Below are 18,739 nucleotides of genomic sequence, written 5' to 3'. Positions count from 1 at the left end.
TTAGATTAAGTAGTTTGTATGCCTAGGGACCGATGATCTCAGCAGTTTGGTCCCATGGGAACTTACCACGAATTAAAAATTACCAATTTTCAAACTGTTTCTTGCAAAATGTATATACACTCCCGGAAATGGAAAAAAGAACACATTGACACCGGTGTGTCAGACCCACCATACTTGCTCCGGACATTGCGAGAGGGCTGTACAAGCAATGATCACACGCACGGCACAGCGGACACACCAGGAACCGCGGTGTTGGCCGTCGAATGGCGCTAGCTGCGCAGCATTTGTGCACCGCCGCCATCAGTGTCAGCCAGTTTGCCGTGGCATAAGGAGCTCCATCGCAGTCTTTAACACTGGTAGCATGCCGCGACAGCGTGGACGTGAACCGTATGTGCAGTTGACGGACTTTGAGCGAGGGCGTATAGTGGGCATGCGGGAGGCCGGGTGGACGTACCGCCGAATTGCTCAACACGTGGGGCGTGAGGTCTCCACAGTACATCGATGTTGTCGCCAGTGGTCGGCGGAAGGTGCACGTGCCCGTCGACCTGGGACCGGACCGCAGCGACGCACGGATGCACGCCAAGACCGTAGGATCCTACGCAGTGCCGTAGGGGACCGCACCGCCACTTGCCAGCAAATTAGGGACACTGTTGCTCCTGGGGTATCGGCGAGGACCATTCGCAACCGTCTCCATGAAGCTGGGCCACGGTCCCGCACACCGTTAGGCCGTCTTCCGCTCACGCCCCAACATCGTGCAGCCCGCCTCCAGTGGTGTCGCGACAGGCGTGAATGGAGGGACGAATGGAGACGTGTCGTCTTCAGCGATGAGAGTCGCTTCTGCCTTGGTGCCAATGATGGTCGTATGCGTGTTTGGCGCCGTGCAGGTGAGCGCCACAATCAGGACTGCATACGACCGAGGCACACAGGGCCAACACCCGGCATCATGGTGTGGGGAGCGATCTCCTACACTGGCCGTACACCACTGGTGATCGTCGAGGGGACACTGAATAGTGCACGGTACATCCAAACCGTCATCGAACCCATCGTTCTACCATTCCTAGACCGGCAAGGGAACTTGCTGTTCCAACAGGACAATGCACGTCCGCATGTATCCCGTGCCACCCAACGTGCTCTAGAAGGTGTAAGTCAACTACCCTGGCCAGCAAGATCTCCGGATCTGTCCCCCATTGAGCATGTTTGGGACTGGATGAAGCGTCGTCTCACGCGGTCTGCACGTCCAGCACGAACGCTGGTCCAACTGAGGCGCCAGGTGGAAATGGCATGGCAAGCCGTTCCACAGGATAACATCCAGCATCTCTACGATCGTCTCCATGGGAGAATAGCAGCCTGCATTGCTGCGAAAGGTGGATATACACTGTACTAGTGCCGACATTGTGCATGCTCTGTTGCCTGTGTCTATGTGCCTGTGGTTCTGTCAGTGTGATCATGTGATGTATCTGACCCCAGGAATGTGTCAATAAAGTTTCCCCTTCCTGGGACAATGAATTCACGGTGTTCTTATTTCAATTTCCAGGAGTGTAGATGTACTAACAGATGTGCTCGAGAATTTGCGCAGCTGTATAGAAACCATACGAAATAGGACTAACTAGGGATATTGATCGTATAAGGCCATGAATGGCTGTATAGAAACCATACGAAATAGGACTAACTAGGGATATTGGTCGTATAAGGCCATGAATGGCCACAGAAAACCGTCACTGAGACATTGAAAAGCCTGAACTGACAGAAGATAGAAACCAACTATACCATGGAAAACTTGCTTACAAAGGTACGAGAAACAGCGCTCAGACAGAGATATAGAAATATACTATAGCACCTACATTTCACCACCTTGACGATCCTGAAGACCACATTAGTGTAATGACAGCGCGCACGAAAGCATTTTAACAACCAATCTTTCCGTGCCTCATACACACATGGAACGGCAAGAAACTCCAGTATGTTGTGCAAAGAGAAGAACCCTGCGCTATGCACTTCATAGTGGTTTGCTGAGTATATTTGTAGGTGTAGATAGATGTAGACTGTTCACAGACAGTGCAAAATGCTGAGCTTAACATCTCACACTTATGTATGTGTGTGTGTGTGTGTGTGTGTGTGTGTGTGTGTTTGTTTGTAGAACTACATTAAGAAATGATATGTATATAGTGTGTACGGTCATCGGGATTGAGAAATGAAAGAAATTGTAACGCAAGCTTTTTTGCAGTATTTAACACGTGCTTTGCAAGAATGTATAATCAAAACAGTACTTTATGCTAGAGATAAACTGAGATTTCGCTGTTTTAAACATAATAGCCTTGTGATGTTAAACAGAATAGCCTTCTCATGGAATATCAGTCTCCACCGGACCATACTGATTTACATTTTCATGGTTTCCGTATAGTACTACAGGCTAATGCTAGGATGGTTCCAACTAATAAACCCACGACCGACCACTCGCCACATTCTTGTCAAATTAGAACATAAAAATGTAGATCTCTCTACGCATGAACTATGTACTTTTATTCTTATGCTGTAACAGCTCGTCTTGTTCAATATGAAAGTGATCAACGGATGAATAAAACAACTATTGCTGCTATTACTATTACCAAAACGATCTCGGTGAAGTAGTTTACTACTGAACAATACGCCTACCTGCATATACCGCGTACACTTGCAGTAGGAACCATTGATTTTCATCAGGTAAGATGTATAGCACCATACTTCACACACTCCAGAGAAGTGAAAATAATATAATCACAAAACTTACGACTAGTCAGAAAATAGCGATAACAGCTGTAAATTGGCACATTGCTATACTTATTTTATTTTACTTTCTGTGTCTAGGCAAGTACATCTAAACACTTTTCCTCCAAAACTCCGCAGTTCTTCCGCTGTCCAAACAAACTCCGCTATGGGCACATGAGCATTCACACTGGTCGTCTTCAGAGTAGCCCCACTTAACCATGTTTACTTTGTATTTTGCGACTCCTCATTCTATTCAGTGCTCTCCATGCAGTGTACTGTAGTTGCTGTCCTTGTGTGATTTCCTCTTTGGGGTGCAGTTTTGTATTTTGCAGAGGAGTCGAGCTCTATTTCACAGACGTACGTTTACGACCTCGACTACGGAGGTGCGTTGTTATCTGATATGAAATAATGTTTTCCTTTGACTGATATCGGTGAACCAGGAATTATGATGACATTTTGACTCTTCTTGGCTCACAATAAAGTGAATAACGTGACGAATGTGTGCATGTCATCTTCTCTGACGTGATGAGGGTACAAGAAGCTTAGGAGCAGAAACGGACTACACGGAAGTGGATCATAGATAAAAGTGCGGTGAACTTGGCGTATTAAATCGCATTTGCGTGCTCTCCGTGACCTCATTATCACTACAGATAGAGACAATCTACACAGAAACGAGTTCACGAAACGTTACTCATAAATGAACAGCAATTTTTGTCACAATAAAAGTTCGACACCTGCCTTTTTCGTTTAATTTGTTGACATTTAGCGCACAAAGAGCTTACAGTTATTCATATGTATACAGCTATAACAGTCCAGCGGCTAAAAAACAATTTATTAATTGTTAATTAAGGGACCAGTCTAATTATGAGTAGCATTTTAATATATTTCCTGATCGATACCATTCAAGAAATGGTTCAAATGGCTCTGAGCACTATGGGACTCAACATCTTAGGTCATCATTGCCCTAGAACTTAGAACTACTTAAACCTAACTAACCTAAGGACATCACACACTTCCATGCCCGAGGCAGGATTCGAACCTGCGACCGTAGCGGCCGCGCGGTTCCAGACTGTAGCGCCTAGAACCGCATGACCACACCGGCCGGCGATCGATACCATTAAACTGAAAGTCGTCGTCCTAGAGCTTAAACACACACACACACACACACACACACACACACACACACACACACACCACTTTTCGCCATCTCGCATTAGTTCTAACATTAAGTAACCCTTGCGAAAGTGTTATAGAGATTTATAAATTACAGGAAGTTACCAGACGATATGAAAATTGATTCAGGCAAAATTATACTGATCACAACCGACAAACTACGTGTACATACGTACAAACTGCAAACCGTGACTGTGGTAACATCCCAATCTTACGCCAGTAACCACTTAGAGATTACTATCGGGACTTGTTCCTACAAAATTGTGTCTGAGGAAGGAGAAGAGCATTTGCTACAATTAGCAAATTTGCTGATCGGTAAATCTCAGATGTTATGCGAAAGTGATTTAATGAGTTTGTTAAAGTGTCCAGTATACTATTTATAACAATTTGCGGAAGAATCGTATTTCATTAAGCTCCAAAACATTTCTCGGAAGTACCTGCCTCGCTGTGCTTCTTCTACCAATCGGCTTACGCTAAAGAAAATGCCAGTTGGGTATGATACTGCATTCAGAATAAATGTGATTATGTTTAGGAGTTCACTTCCGTCTACAACGAGGTCATTACAAAAGGGCTAACGAATTTATAGACTAACAAGCGTGGAATAGGAAATCAGACGGGATCTTTCAAAGACACCTTCCCGGCAGTCACATAGATTGCTGCATGTGGCTAACCCTGATATATAGGACAGGGACATCTTTCATGAAAGACAGAGAAAAAGAAAAGAAACCAACTCACTGGCTCACGTTTACTGACTCCAGTGCTGCAAATGAGAAGCTGACCCGTTAGCTCAAGGAAAGAACGCGTGCCGCACTGACTTCAGCTATTAGCAGGTACACACAGGATCGCGTATTTCAGTCTCGCCTTGACCAGTGGACGTGGATTTTAATGTACTTGGTCTTCGTCTATATGATCTTTTGTTTTGTCTTCAGGCGGCGGCTGTACCCAATGCCGGTCTCGTCAGTACAGAGGTACACCGTTATGTTAGCATATCCTGCAGTGGAAACTATTTTTGAAGTGACGCCCTTTCCTTGAGAAATCCGGCAGACAACGGCTTTTGACCGGGACAGTTTCAAGGCGAGAGCAGAAGCGACAAACAACCCCGAATGGCTTTTTCCCAAGGTAACGGTGTCCATAAAGAGTGATACTAGAGCAGAAGCAGGCGCTATGAAGGCTAATCGGAGTAGCAGTAGTAGAAACAATTGGATCGATAGTTGGTTAACGGATAGGAGGTTCAGTAGTAGTTTTGTAGCGACACTTCTTATTTGTGTGGTTTTACTATGTAGGAAGTTGTTATAATTACTACACATAATTAATATTAAACACGAAAACACTTGCTTAATGTTATGTGTTTGGTTACGAACTGATTTTGGGATTCTTGGGCTATCGTCAGGCGACGACTGAATTGCGGGGATAATTACATTTAACGAAAACTGAAAAATGCAAAAAGATACGTGGATATCGTTACATCTAATAACGGATGAAAAATAATGTTAGATGTAACGATATCTACGTAAACAAACTTTATTCTTCATTTTTAGTGAAATGTACCTATTTCTGCGTGACATAAAAAAGTAATCTTGTTTCGTGTCTTCAGTATAAGTAATATCAAGGCTCCTTAAGGGCAGCCACTGCGCTGCAGGTCAAGCCACTGTCCTATTGAAACCTTGGTTCCGCAGAACCAACAACAGAAGAAGCATCTCCACGAGGCTAAACCATGGGTATTTTCCAAACCATTTGCGCAGCCTTGATCATCGTGATGCTCGCCATTGTCAGAGCGGAAATGAAGCAGTTGCTGATGTTACCCGCCTCCTGTTATAAAGGATTCAGCAAGAAGAACTAATGAAGACTTGTTCCAGAAAAATGTAACACTCCCTCTATCCAGCAGTACTATCTTGGGATCAGTAGTAGTTTTCATCTAAGATCTAGTGATAAAATACCAAACAAAACTAATTTATATTTATAGTGCATGTTCATAGTAATAAAAGACAGGTATACTTTCACCGGAAAAAATGTAAAATCAGTGAATGAAAAACTGTGATTGCTTTGTTTATGATTTGTTTGCAATAATTAGTCTGCACAATAGTTGTTATTATATGATCTGTTCAGTATCTTAATTAATCCTGACATTCTCTATGCGTATTTATTGTAAATGCGTAAATGGAATATGACAGTATTGCGGAAAGGCCGAAACCCCTGTCAAATGATGGTCTCTGTGATTTGATTCACTTAGGAAATCGGCTTAAAGACCATGAACAATCATTTAGCCATAAAATGGATAGAATGTGAGATACGTTTGAAACAAAAAAGTAATATTGATCAAACTGACCTTGAACTACTGTAAAAAGAGAAGCAACATTGACGTCAGGTTCTTAAATGAATTACACTCATCATCTGGTACCTAGCTCAATATAATGTAGCCTTAAGGGGAACCAGCGACAAGATCGACCATTATCTTAAAAACATTCAAAATGAACTCAAATTTTCTTGCCATCAAAATAAAAAACAACATTGCTAATGCTGTAAAAGAAAGTAAATATTTTTCTGTTATACTTAATTGTACTCCTGATACAAGCCACAGGGAACAGATGAATTTGATTGTTAAGTTTTTAAATTTATCAGAACAACACTTCCTCGACTTTCTGAACGTCACCTCGACAACAGGAGAAAGTTTGACTGAAACCCTTTTATCGAAACTGGATCAAGTAGGACTCTATATTCATGATTGCAGAGGCCAAAGTTACGATGATGGCGCAAATATGATAGGTTATCGAAGTGATGTTCAAGCCAAAACCATGCAATCCAAGAGAATTTTATATGCCATGTGCCAGTCATAGTCTTAATCTTGTGTTAGCATATGCGGCAAAAGGTACAGCAAAAGCACATTTTTGATGTAATTCAAAGAATATACGTTGTTTTCAGTGCATCCACTGGGAGATAGGAGATCGTATTAACAGTGAAGAAACCTGCAGACGACGGGAAACTAGGGTGAAGAGTGTCAAAGCTATAAGGTACGAGGGAAGAGAAGTCAGAGATGCCCTTGAGCAGCAGCAATGTTGAACTGAAAACAAAGAGCTAAGCACACTCGCTTCCTGTGAACGAATAAGAAAGCCGAGTTTATTGTGTTGTCATATGGTATGACTTTCTCTTTGCTATTAACGCAGCAAGTAAGGCACTTCAAGGAGAAAACATGGACGTGGCAGTAGCAACTAAATCCCTCGAAAGTTCTAGTGAAGTTTATAGAGAATTTCCGTGAAGACTGTTTTGTTAATGCGCAGGTAACAGCTAAAGAGGTAGCTGAAAGTTTGTAGGTTGAACCAAAATCTGGAGAAAAGAGAATTGGCAAGAAGACGAAGCAACTGGATTATGAATGTGACGACGTGGTCTGCAGAGATCAACCTACAGAGGAGAAGTACAAAGTCGATTTTTTCTACCCTGTCGTTGACACAGTGTTAAAGAGTTTGAAAGAAAGGTTTGGCCAAGTGGCTAAGTATTCCGGAATATTCCGCTTTTTGTTTTCTCCAGAAAGCTTAAAATACAGACAGGACGAAGAACTGAAAATGCTATGCAAAAACCTTGAGAAAGAGCTATGTGTAAACATAAATGGTGAATGTTCGAAAGACATTGTTGCATCAGACATTTTGACAGAAATTAAAGTGTTCAGAGAAATGGTGCCCGAGGATGTGAAAACTCCTATGTTAATACTCAAATACTCCAATGACGCTGGAAGCCAATTTCCCGACCGAGACAGTGACTATCGCCTCCGCTGAAGGGAGCTTACCACGTTCAAAGCTAATGAAGAACCATTTCAGAAGCAGCATCTCGTAAGAACGCCAGTCTTCTCTTGCCATGCTGTAAATAGAACACGACGTGGTTTCAGAACTGAATTCTGAAGATATTATTGATGAATTTGCTTGTCAAAAAGCATGGAGATAATGTTTTGTGTAAAGTGTGTAAAGCAGAAAACCTTCAGTGCTTATAACCTGCAACTCATGTAATTTCTTGTAAATATAGAGCACAGTCAAGTGATGAAAACATTTAAGTATATATCCTGAACAAAACTTGTGAACCTTGTTCGATTTTGAATATCATTAAATTGGGAGGATTCCCATAGCTTAGTTAGTTTTTATTATTAACATTTTAGTATTTACCGTTTTCCTATCACAACAGTAGGTCTGCTGTAGTAACTCTTTTGATATATTGGTAGTATATCAATGTCGAAACATAGAATTTTTTTGAACATGAGGAAGGTGTATAACCTGTTGTAGCGGGGATGGTGCAGGGGGGGGGGGGGGGGGGATGCAGGAGAGCCCCGCGCCTGCTAAGGGTGGCCCTCGTGGAGGGGGGCTGGAAGGGGGAAGACTGTCCCAGTTTCAGATGTATGATCGGTTACTGAACCTCTAATTCGGATATTGATGTAGTAGAACACGAGAATGCCTTACCACACTTTGTCGGTAACTTTTACGACTTTGTTGAATGCCTTTGACGCTATCAGCTGTATGATGTAGTTGCTTCCTTATTATATCTACAGCGACTGAAAATATTTGTTTGAAAAACTAGGGTTTGCATGCATTTATAAGCTTTTAAAACAGTTTTATTTGGAAATATATTTTCCCTGTCATCTGAATCATCGGTGAACTAAATAATCTGGTTAGTAACAGTTTGCTCAAAAACAGCTTCTCGTAAATCTAGGGTGTTCGATAACGTAACGGAGGAAGTGGACATCATGTTCCCTTACGTCCGTGAGACATTCTTTAAGTCTGCACAGATATCGGGAGGATAGACAGGCGATTGACTTACGGTAACAGGTTTAAGAAATTGTTACAAAGCATTTTTGATGTCATTTGAACAAAATTTTATGCAGATATTACAATTTGTTCCTTAACAGACACTCTGTGTTTTAGTTAATAAACCAGTAACATTAACTTATTCCCTCTCATTTTCTATTCCAATAGGTACTGTATTTCGTCTTCTTTTACTACTCAAGACCGAAGCCCACAGATATATCCCAAAACTGAATGTCTCGTGTAATTTTCAGATATTGAATAACAGATGATAGAGCATACACAAATAAGTCTAGCACTTTACTAATGTGTTGACCGATTGCACACAAAGAAGTGTAGCACGTTACAAACGTGATGACTCACACTAGAGAATTATAAAATATTGAACTATGGGAATCGACGGACACTCGCAGGATGAGTTTTATATCTTGAAAACTTGCTATAAAATGACAGCACGCAAAGTATAGCATATCGCGATGTTAAGGGTGACTACATCTCGCATATGCTCCATCCGTGCGTGCAACACGAAGAGATATCATACAAAGTGTAACTGCAGGTCTTAAGTCATTTTACGATATGTTTATGCTCAAAATGCATCTTGACACAGCTATTAAAAATTTGTGTTTGTGTTATGAGTTTGGTGAATATTTTCTTTATCACAAAACGTAGCCAACATGTAACTATTTCTTCATGGTGAAAAATTTAGTGGCACTATGCCTACAACATAAGGAAGAAATTAAAATTTTCGACCGTGACAGGACTCGAACCTGCAATCTTCGGATCCGAAGTCCGACGCCTTATCCATTAGGCCACACGGTCATACTGCGTATTGTCTCCTTATATTGTGTTATCCCTGTATTAACGTTAGGACATGTCAATGAAGTTTTTAGTGGAACATTTATTTCTTTTTCTGTTCTCTTTGGTTAGAAGAAAGTAAATCTGCAACGTATTGAACTAGATTGCTCGAGAAATACTCCATTCCGCTACACGGCGGAAGTCACCACTGTTGTTTTGAGATGAAGGATCTGTGTACAAATCGCTGTTTTGACGTTCCGCTAGAAAGAAGTAGCTTCATTTTATGCTGTAAAAGGACACATTTTACACGGCATTAGTTGCAAGCGCTTGGCTTCAGAAATTGCTTATATTCTTCATTTCCTTCGGCATCAAAACTTGCGTTTTGAATACTTCTAGTAAGATTTGAGTAGTTTATTGAGTTGTCTTTAAATCCATGCTTGAACAGTTCGTAGCAGTTACTAATTTCTAAGCAGGTACAGAAAAATAGAACTTATGTGGTGAAAGTCCTGTTTCTACGAGGGAACAAGCTACAGATCTTGTTGTCGTGACACTTAATAATACTCAAATTCAGATTTAGACAATGATAAAACTAATGAACTCTTCTGCCAGATCAGCATTATTTATCAGGTAGCATCTGGAAACTTAAATATCTCCCCCAAAGCTGCAGCAACGTCTACTTATAACCCCCTCAATTTAACAAGCGAGTTTCGCCAAACTGTTTGTAGCATGTAGTGGCAAAATATTCTCCTTAATAGTGAAAACATAGTAACTTTCGTACGTAATATTTTAGGCTAACCATACGCCCGGGATTAAGCCCGGACTGTCGTGGTTATAGTGCTGTCTGGCATTGCAAGAAGGTCTGTGGTTTGAGGATTTTATGATTGATGAGTTTTTTATGATTTTAAACCTATATATTCGATATCGCATTTTCACAACATTTTCTTACGGCTGTGTCTTTCTCAGCCGAACTTAGAGCAAGCACTGAGGTCTCTGGGAGGTATAGATACCGGTTTCGCCGTAACTTGTCACTTACCGATGTCCGCACACGCAGCGACTGAAAAGCAACGCAACGGGTCGGCGATGTCTGGTTGCAGACTGGCTTGGAACGCAGTTTCGCACACGGCACAACTCTGGTATAAGAAATTGCAGCTGTCGTTTGCGAGTGTGGAGGAGAAGTAGTACTGTTTGTTGTACCTGAGGATCTTTTGATTACACAGGACATGTCGAGAACAAAATTCGAGCACACTGGAAGATGTGGTCCTCTATTATTATTACTTACGAATGGAAAAAAAGAAGGAAATTCTAGGTCCATCCATACATTCACAGAAACATAAACTGCAGGCGGTTTGTAGTAGCAAAGGAGCTGCAAAAAACAGATTCGAAATTCATTGCTTTTTATAGAATTATTGCTACAATGATCTCGTACAACTCATTTCTCCCGCCATAACACAGCGAAATACGAAAATGAGGGAATGGGTCAATTTAGAAGAAACGGATATTAATCACTTTGAGGAAAGAGTTCTGATTTATTTTATATACAAATAATATTTCATTGAAAGTACGTAATGATTACTGTGTTTCATAAGTCATTTTCTTAACTAACTTGTAAGCTGCGCCGTCAGTAGAATCTTCCTTTGATTGTTGACCAACTGCTTGGCGAACTACCGCAGAACTGACTGGCAGCACTATTGTCTTGGTTACTGTTCTCTGTATCTTCGCCTGATTCAGTAGACATTGACTGATTGGGATCCCAAAGACTGCGTAACAGCAATTGGGACAACAGTGGTGGGAGTAGGTGCCTGGTTCATGATTTCGTCGATTAGCTGTAATACTCTACGCCTGAATATTTTTATTTGTTGCTCATTCATTTCATCCAGCTCAGCTCAGACAACAGGGTAAGAAGAAATAGTTTCGTATATTCTCTCCTCCGGTTGTTGGGATCAGACTGCTGCGAGTCAATTTCGGCCTTCTTGGCTTTAATAAACTCGATGAAACAATTGCCAATTTCATCAGCTCTAGAACGTCGTTTTATACGCTTTTTTGCTTGTAGACGAGAATCAGATGCCATACGGCAATTTCTGTTAACTTGATAGTGTTTATATTGGCTGCCCTCATTCATTTCATTAGTCGCGGTGTTTGGTAAGGGTGGTAACTGTGCTTCTGCGGGAGGTGTTGGTGTTGCGAGCATTATGGTGATGAATAATGGATATGCTGAGAAGAGATTTCTTTACTGTTTGCGGCATAAAGTACATTTTCTTCGACATGGGGGATATCTGGTAAATTTCCAGTGGCAGCAGAGGTTAAGGATTTCACAAACGTTAACCCTAGCATTACCAACGGGGGGGCCTCGTAGGCCCACTGACTCAGTTTTTCTATGTTGTATCCACACCCTTTGATACATGAACTTGAAAGCAAAGGTAATTGTTCGTTATTGAATGTACTATTGAGTCATTACAGAATTTCGGAATAAAAATGTAATTAAAATACATTTACTTGATTTAATTCTCTGTGGGCCTTAGAAGCCCACCCGTTGGTAATAGCAAGGAAAGATTTACGAGGTTGAGTCTCTCGTTTCAAATTCTTACCATGAAACGAATTTTGGCATTGTTGCCTTCAGACATATTATTATGAAGCGGACCATTGTTATTTTCAGTGTTTCTGCTGCTGTTGAACCAGCAACATGAGTAGACATCGTTTACGTGATAGTTCCATTGAAAGAGTGCTAGAAGAAGTTTTGAACGAATCAGATTTAGAGGAAAGTGAAGTGGATGATGATGTGGAAGAAATTAGAACTGATTCATCGTCTGAGAATGAAGATGAGGTTGAAGCCAATCCACCAGATGATAATGATACGGAATGTGATAAATTCATTGCAAAAAGTGGACGAGAGTATATTACGAAGCCATCTCGACAATATCGGCGTTCTGTACAAAATATAGTGCGAGAAAGAATGGGGCTAGGACAACAAGGAAGAATTGCGTCTCCGAAAGAGGCTATAGAGCTCTTTTTTACACCTCAAATTATGAATCTAATAAAACTACACTCAAATGAAGAGGCTTCTCGACTAGGTATTCAGCACACAGATGAAGATGAGTTATTTTGTTATATAGGACTCTTGCTAATCATGGGTTAAAATCATGACAATAAGATACCTGTCCCAGATTTATGGTCTTTGCTTCAGGGCCGACAAGTGTACTTTGGATCAATGAGTCGGACCCGATTTTTCGAATTGACTAAAATATTGAGGTTTGATGATAAGAACACAAGAGAAATTCGTCGCCAGACTGACAAGTTTGCTCCAATGAGGTAATTTTTTAAAGCTTCAATTCTTCACTTCCATTGTATTTCATTCCTGGTCTACATACAACAGTGGATGAGATGTTGTCTTTGTTCCGTGGTCGCTGTCCATTCAAGGTGTTTCTAAAAGAAAAACCTGGAAAATACGGCATTCTAATTCGAATGCTGTCTGATTCTGAGACTAGATATGTGATCAGCATGGACATCTATACAGGCAAGTCAGGAAATACACAGCATTCAAATGGACCGATGGAAATTGTAAAGAGACTAATAAAACCTATTGAAAAATCAGGCCGTATTGTTACCACAGATCGGTACTATACTTCAGTGGAGCTTGCTGAGACTCTATGGAATGATTTTCACCTCACACTTGTTGGCACCCTACAGTCTAACAGACGACACATACCTGAAGAGCTGAAGACTACAACTGGCCGCAGTTTACACTCTTCCATCTTTGCTTATACTGACCCTCGGACACAGGGGCCACCTGTTACTCTTGCATCAACGCTAGTCCGCGAGAAGCCAAAACGACTGCTGTTGATGCTTTCAACTTATCACTCAGAAGGGGTGTTGAATGAAGACTCAAAAAAGACTAACATAAATCTTTTTTATAATTCTACAAAGGGAGGCGTGGACACCATAGACCAGATGGCAAGACGCTACAGCACAAAGAGAGGAACAAGAAGATGGCCTTTGTCCCTCTTCTACACACTCATTGACATAGCAGCAATAAATGCATATTCACTCTTCCTCCTCAACTTTCCGAATTGGAAAAAGAATTTGCTAAACCGCAGAAGAGGTTTTTATCACTAACTTAGGTCTCGAACTAATAAGATCTCAAGTAGATAAACGGGCACAAAATTTGTATGGACTTCAGAAGCCAGTAATAATGGCAATGGAAAGCATCACACAACGGAAGCTCAGCTGTTCTGTAGAACCATCATCCTCAACAGCAGAACCAGGAACACGTGGACGGTGCCACCTATGCTGCCAAGAAGCTGCATCTAAAAAGATCAAGTACAACAAGCTGGGAAAGTCAACTGTTACCTGCTCTCAGTGCCACAAACACGTCTGTGGGAAACACTGCAGGAAGACAGTGTTGTGTGAAAAATGCGTTGCAGAATGAGACAGTAAATTTTGTTTGCTTCATGTAGTGTATCGAATTAAAAAAGTCGTTTTTATAAGAAAACACTATTTTGAAACATTATTCCAAAAAATATATAAACTGAATCTCGTGATTTGTTCATTTTATTCCTATTATAATAACATCTTTTATTATCCAGTATACAAAAACAATGTCTAAGCATTTTGAATTGTTATTAGAGGTATCAGAAGTAAATAAACTTGATTTATGATAAAATAAATTGTGGTATTCTTTATGGGCCTTTGAGGCCCCCCCGTTGGTATTACATGTAACAAAAAATACGTTGGTAATGCTAGGGTTAATACAAACTGCATTGCTCGCATCAAATAATAAGGTCCCTTTGCCTTTGCCCCACTGCCATTTGGGAAGGTTTGAGGTTCCAAACAAAGACCGTAAATTCCTTCATTTCTCTTTGTATTCAGGCACTGAAACAAAAAAGGCCTACCTCTTCAGACCCAAATAGGTAATAAAATGTAGAGAATTGCGAAACAAATTAATAAACTAAAGTTATACATAGTGTTTTACTTACAGGTACTTGGTTACTGGCTGCACATTTGTTGTCACTTTCATTGTACTTTGCACGAGAAGAGACCACCGTTGGACGCGTAGTAGCGGAAAGCACAAAAATATTTTGAGATGTTCTCAAAAAAATGTATATGCTAGTTCGAAAAAGCGAGGAATTTAAGAAGACTGCCGAACGTTTTTGTCATTTATGGAATCTTCCGAACTGTAGTGAAGCACAGGATGGCAAGCATATCCGAAGAGAAACATTGGCGAACAGCAGTTCAACTCGCTTCAGTTACAAATCATACCACTCTGTCGTGCTAATGGGCTGCTGCGAAACTGATGGATTATTTACTTAAATCGAGATCGGTTGTGCTGGAAGAAACAGCGACGGTGGAATATTTCGCGCATCAGCAATCGCACTGGATAACACATGCAGGCCTTGGTATTCCATCCCCATCGAGATAAATGTGCGATGAGAATAACTCATTTCTCTATTATTTTGTAGCAGATGAAGCGTTCCCCTTATCACGCTACTTAATGACACCATTCTCTAAAAAGTGTCTCGATAATGTGAAAATAATTTTCAATTACCGCTAAAGCAGAGGAAGGAAAACGATTGAATGTGCATTTGGAATGGCTTCAGAATAGTTCCAAGTTTTAAATGGCCCAATACGTTGCAATAATGCTGACAGAGTGTATGATGTTATCAAAACCGTTTGTGTCCTCCACAATTACGTAAGCAAACTTGAAGGTGTGAAATGTGCACCAACACACTTGCAAGAAAATCATGAACCCACTAATGATGCTGCAATATTTCAAGCAAATCATAACGTTTCAATTTGTGCTAATTACTAATTATAGTAAACAAATTTCTTACTTCATTTCTACATCGCCGTCTCCGACTACACAGAGGAGGTCCCAGCTAGATATGACAACCCTGTGCTAAAGAGGCTACATTTTCGTACCACACTGCTTCACATGAACTCGGTTTCCATACATCTGCCTGAACATCTAAACTGCGTTAAGTTATATGACCCAAAATTTTTATCTGACAGAATCAAAATCGAAGCAATTATTGTTATATCTAGTGGAAAATACTACTGGATAAGTTCAAAACCCCCCATGAACCATGGACCTTGCCGTTGGTGGGGAGGCTTGCGTGCCTCAGCGATACAGATGGCCGTACCGTAGTTGCAACCACAACGGAGGGGTATCTGTTGAGAGGCCAGACAAACATGTGGTTCCTGAAGAGGGGCAGCAGACTTTTCAGTAGTTGCAAGGGCAACAGTCTGGATGATTGACTGATCTGGCCTTGCACCACTAACCAAAACGGCCTTGCTGTGCTGGTACTGCGAACGGCTGAAAGCAAGGGGAAACTACAGCCGTAATTTTTCCCGAGGGCATGCAGCTTTACTGTATGATTAAATGATGATGGCTTCCTCTTGGGTAAAATATTCCGGAGGTAAAATAGTCCCCCATTCGGATCTCCGGGCGGGGACTACTCAGGAGGACATCGTTATCAGGAGAAAGAAAACTGGTGTTCTACGGATCGGAGCGTGGAATGTCAGATCCCTTAATCGGGCAGGTAGGTTAGAAAATTTAAAAAGGGAAATGGATAGGTTAAAGTTAGATATAGTCGGAATTAGTGAAGTTCGGTGGCAGGAGGAACAAGACTTTTGGTCAGGTGATTACAGGGTTATAAATACAAAATCGAATAGGGGTAATGCAGGAGTAGGTTTAATAATGAATAAAAAAAATAGGAGTGCGGATTAGCTACTACAAACAGCATAGTGAACGCATTATTGTGGCCAAGATAGACACAAAGCCCATGCCTACTACAGTAGTACAAGTTTATATGCCAACTAGCTCTGCAGATGATGAAGAAATTGATGAAATGTATGACGAGATAAAAGAAATTATTCAGGTAGTGAAGGGAGACGAAAATTTAATAGTCATGAGTGACTGGAATTCGAGTGTAGGAAAAGGGAGAGAAGGAAACATAGTAGGTGAATATGGATTGGGGGACAGAAATGAAAGAGGAAGCCGCCTGGTCGAATTTTGCACAGAGCACAACATAATCATAACTAACACTTGGTTTAAGAATCATGAAAGAAGGTTGTATACCTGGAAGAATCCTGGAGATACTAAAAGGTATCAGATAGATTATATAATGGTAAGACAGAGATTTAGGAACCAGGTTTTAAATTGTAAGACATTTCCTGGGGCAGATGTGGATTCTGACCACAATCTATTGGTTATGAACTGCAGATTGAAACTGAAGAAACTGCAAAAAGGTGGGAATTGAAGGAGATGGGACCTGCATAAACTGAAAGAACCAGAGGTTGTAGAGAGTTTCAGGGAGAGCATAAGGGAACAATTGACAGGAATGGGGGAAAGAAATACAGTAGAAGAAGAATGGGTAGCTCTGAGGTATGAAGTAGTGAAGGCAGCAGAGGATCAAGTAGGTAAAAAGACGAGGGCTAATAGAAATCCTTGGGTAACAGAAGAAATATTGAATTTAATTGATGAAAGGAGAAAATATAAAAATGCAGTAAATGAAGCAGGCAAAAGGGAATACAAACGTCTCAAAAATGATATCGACAGGAAGTGCAAAATGGCTAAGCAGGGATGGCTAGAGGACAAATGTAAGGATGTAGAGGCTTGTCTCAATTCCAATCCCAAAGAAAGCAGGTGTTGACAGATGTAAAAATTACCGAACTATCAGTTTAATAAGTCACAGCTGCAAAATACTAACGCGAATTCTTTACAGACGAATGGAAAAACTGGTAGAAGCGGACCTCGGGGAAGATCAGTTTGGATTCCGTAGAAATGTTGGAACACGTGAGGCAATACTAACCTTACGACTTATCTTAGAAGAAAGATTAAGAAAAGGCAAACCTACGTTTCTAGCATTTGTAGACTTAGAGAAAGCTTTCGACAATGTTAACTGGAATACTCTCTTCCAAATTCTGAAGGTGGCAGGGGTAAAATACAGGGAGCGAAAGGCTATTTACAATATGTACAGAAACCAGATGGCAGTTATGAGTGTCGAGGGGCATGAAAGGGAAGCAGTGGTTGGGAAAGGAGTGAGACAGGGTTGTTGCCTCTCCCCGATGTTATTCAATCTGTATATTGAGCAAGCAGTAAAGGAAACAAAAGAAAAATTCGGAGTAGGTATTAAAATTCATGGAGAAGAAATAAAAACTTTGAGGTTCGCCGATGACATTGTAATTCTGTCAGATACAGCAAAGGACTTGGAAGAGCAGTTGAACGGAATGGACAATGTCTTGAAAGGAGGATATAAGATGAACATCAACAAAAGCAAAACGAGGATAATGGAATGTAGTCAAATTAAGTCGGGTGATGCTGAGGGAATTAGATTAGGAAATGAGACACTTAAAGTAGTAAAGGAGTTTTGCTATTTAGGGAGTAAAATAACTGATGATGGTCGAAGTAGAGAGGATATAAAATGTAGACTGGCAATGGCAAGGAAAGCGTTTCTCAAGAAGAGAAATTTGTTAACATCGAGTATAGATTTAAGTGTCAGGAAGTCGTTTCTGAAAGTATTTGTATGGAGTGTAGCCATGTATGGAAGTGAAACATGGACGATAACTAGTTTGGACAAGAAGAGAATAGAAGCTTTCGAAATGTGGTGCTACAGAAGAATGCTGAAGATAAGGTGGGTAGATCACGTAACTAATGAGCAGGTATTGAATAGGATTGGGGAGAAGAGAAGTTTGTGGCACAACTTGACTAGAAGAAGGGATCGGTTGGTAGGACATGTTTTGAGGCATCAATGAATCACAAATTTAGCATTGGAGGGCACCGTGGAGGGTAAAAATCGTAGAGGGAGACCAAGAGATGAATACACTAAGCAGATTCAGAAGGATGTAGGTTGCAGTAGGTGCTGGGAGATGAAGAAGCTTGCACAGGATAGAGTAGCATGGAGAGCTGCATCAAACCAGTCTCAGGACTGAAGACCACAACAACAACATGTTCAAAAATGGTTCAAATGGCTCTGAGCACTATGGGACTTAACTTCTAAGGTCATCAGTCCCCTAGAACTTAGAACTAATTAAACCTAACTAACCTAAGAACATCACACACATCCTTGCCCGAGGCAGGATTCGAACCTGCGACCGTAGCGGTCGCGCGGTTCCAGACTGTAGCGCCTAGAACCGCTCGGCCACCTCGGCCGGCAACTGGATAAGTAATTTCAAAAATGTTCCCCGAGTTGGGCAAAAAAAAATATGGTCAAGCCACATTCATATTACTACCTAGCGTAGTTTTCACTGTA

At 41.1% G+C, this 18,739-nt stretch overlaps 1 protein-coding gene and 1 non-coding gene across 2 annotated transcripts in view; one reads left to right on the top strand and one right to left on the bottom strand.

The window, feature by feature from the left end:
- The window catches only part of LOC124789700 (N-acetyl-D-glucosamine kinase), a 195,234-nt gene that overhangs the window by 57,366 nt on the left and 119,129 nt on the right, over window positions 1-18,739 (top strand). The gene's annotated exons all lie outside the window — the stretch shown is intronic.
- Window positions 9,446-9,518, bottom strand: Trnar-ucg. Its single transcript has one exon. It is a non-coding gene; the product is annotated as a tRNA-Arg (tRNA).

Source organism: Schistocerca piceifrons, chromosome 3 (assembly GCF_021461385.2).
Source record: "Schistocerca piceifrons isolate TAMUIC-IGC-003096 chromosome 3, iqSchPice1.1, whole genome shotgun sequence".
Classification (NCBI taxonomy): Eukaryota; Metazoa; Arthropoda; class Insecta; order Orthoptera; family Acrididae; genus Schistocerca; species Schistocerca piceifrons.
This window is presented reverse-complemented; position numbering and strand designations above follow the sequence as displayed.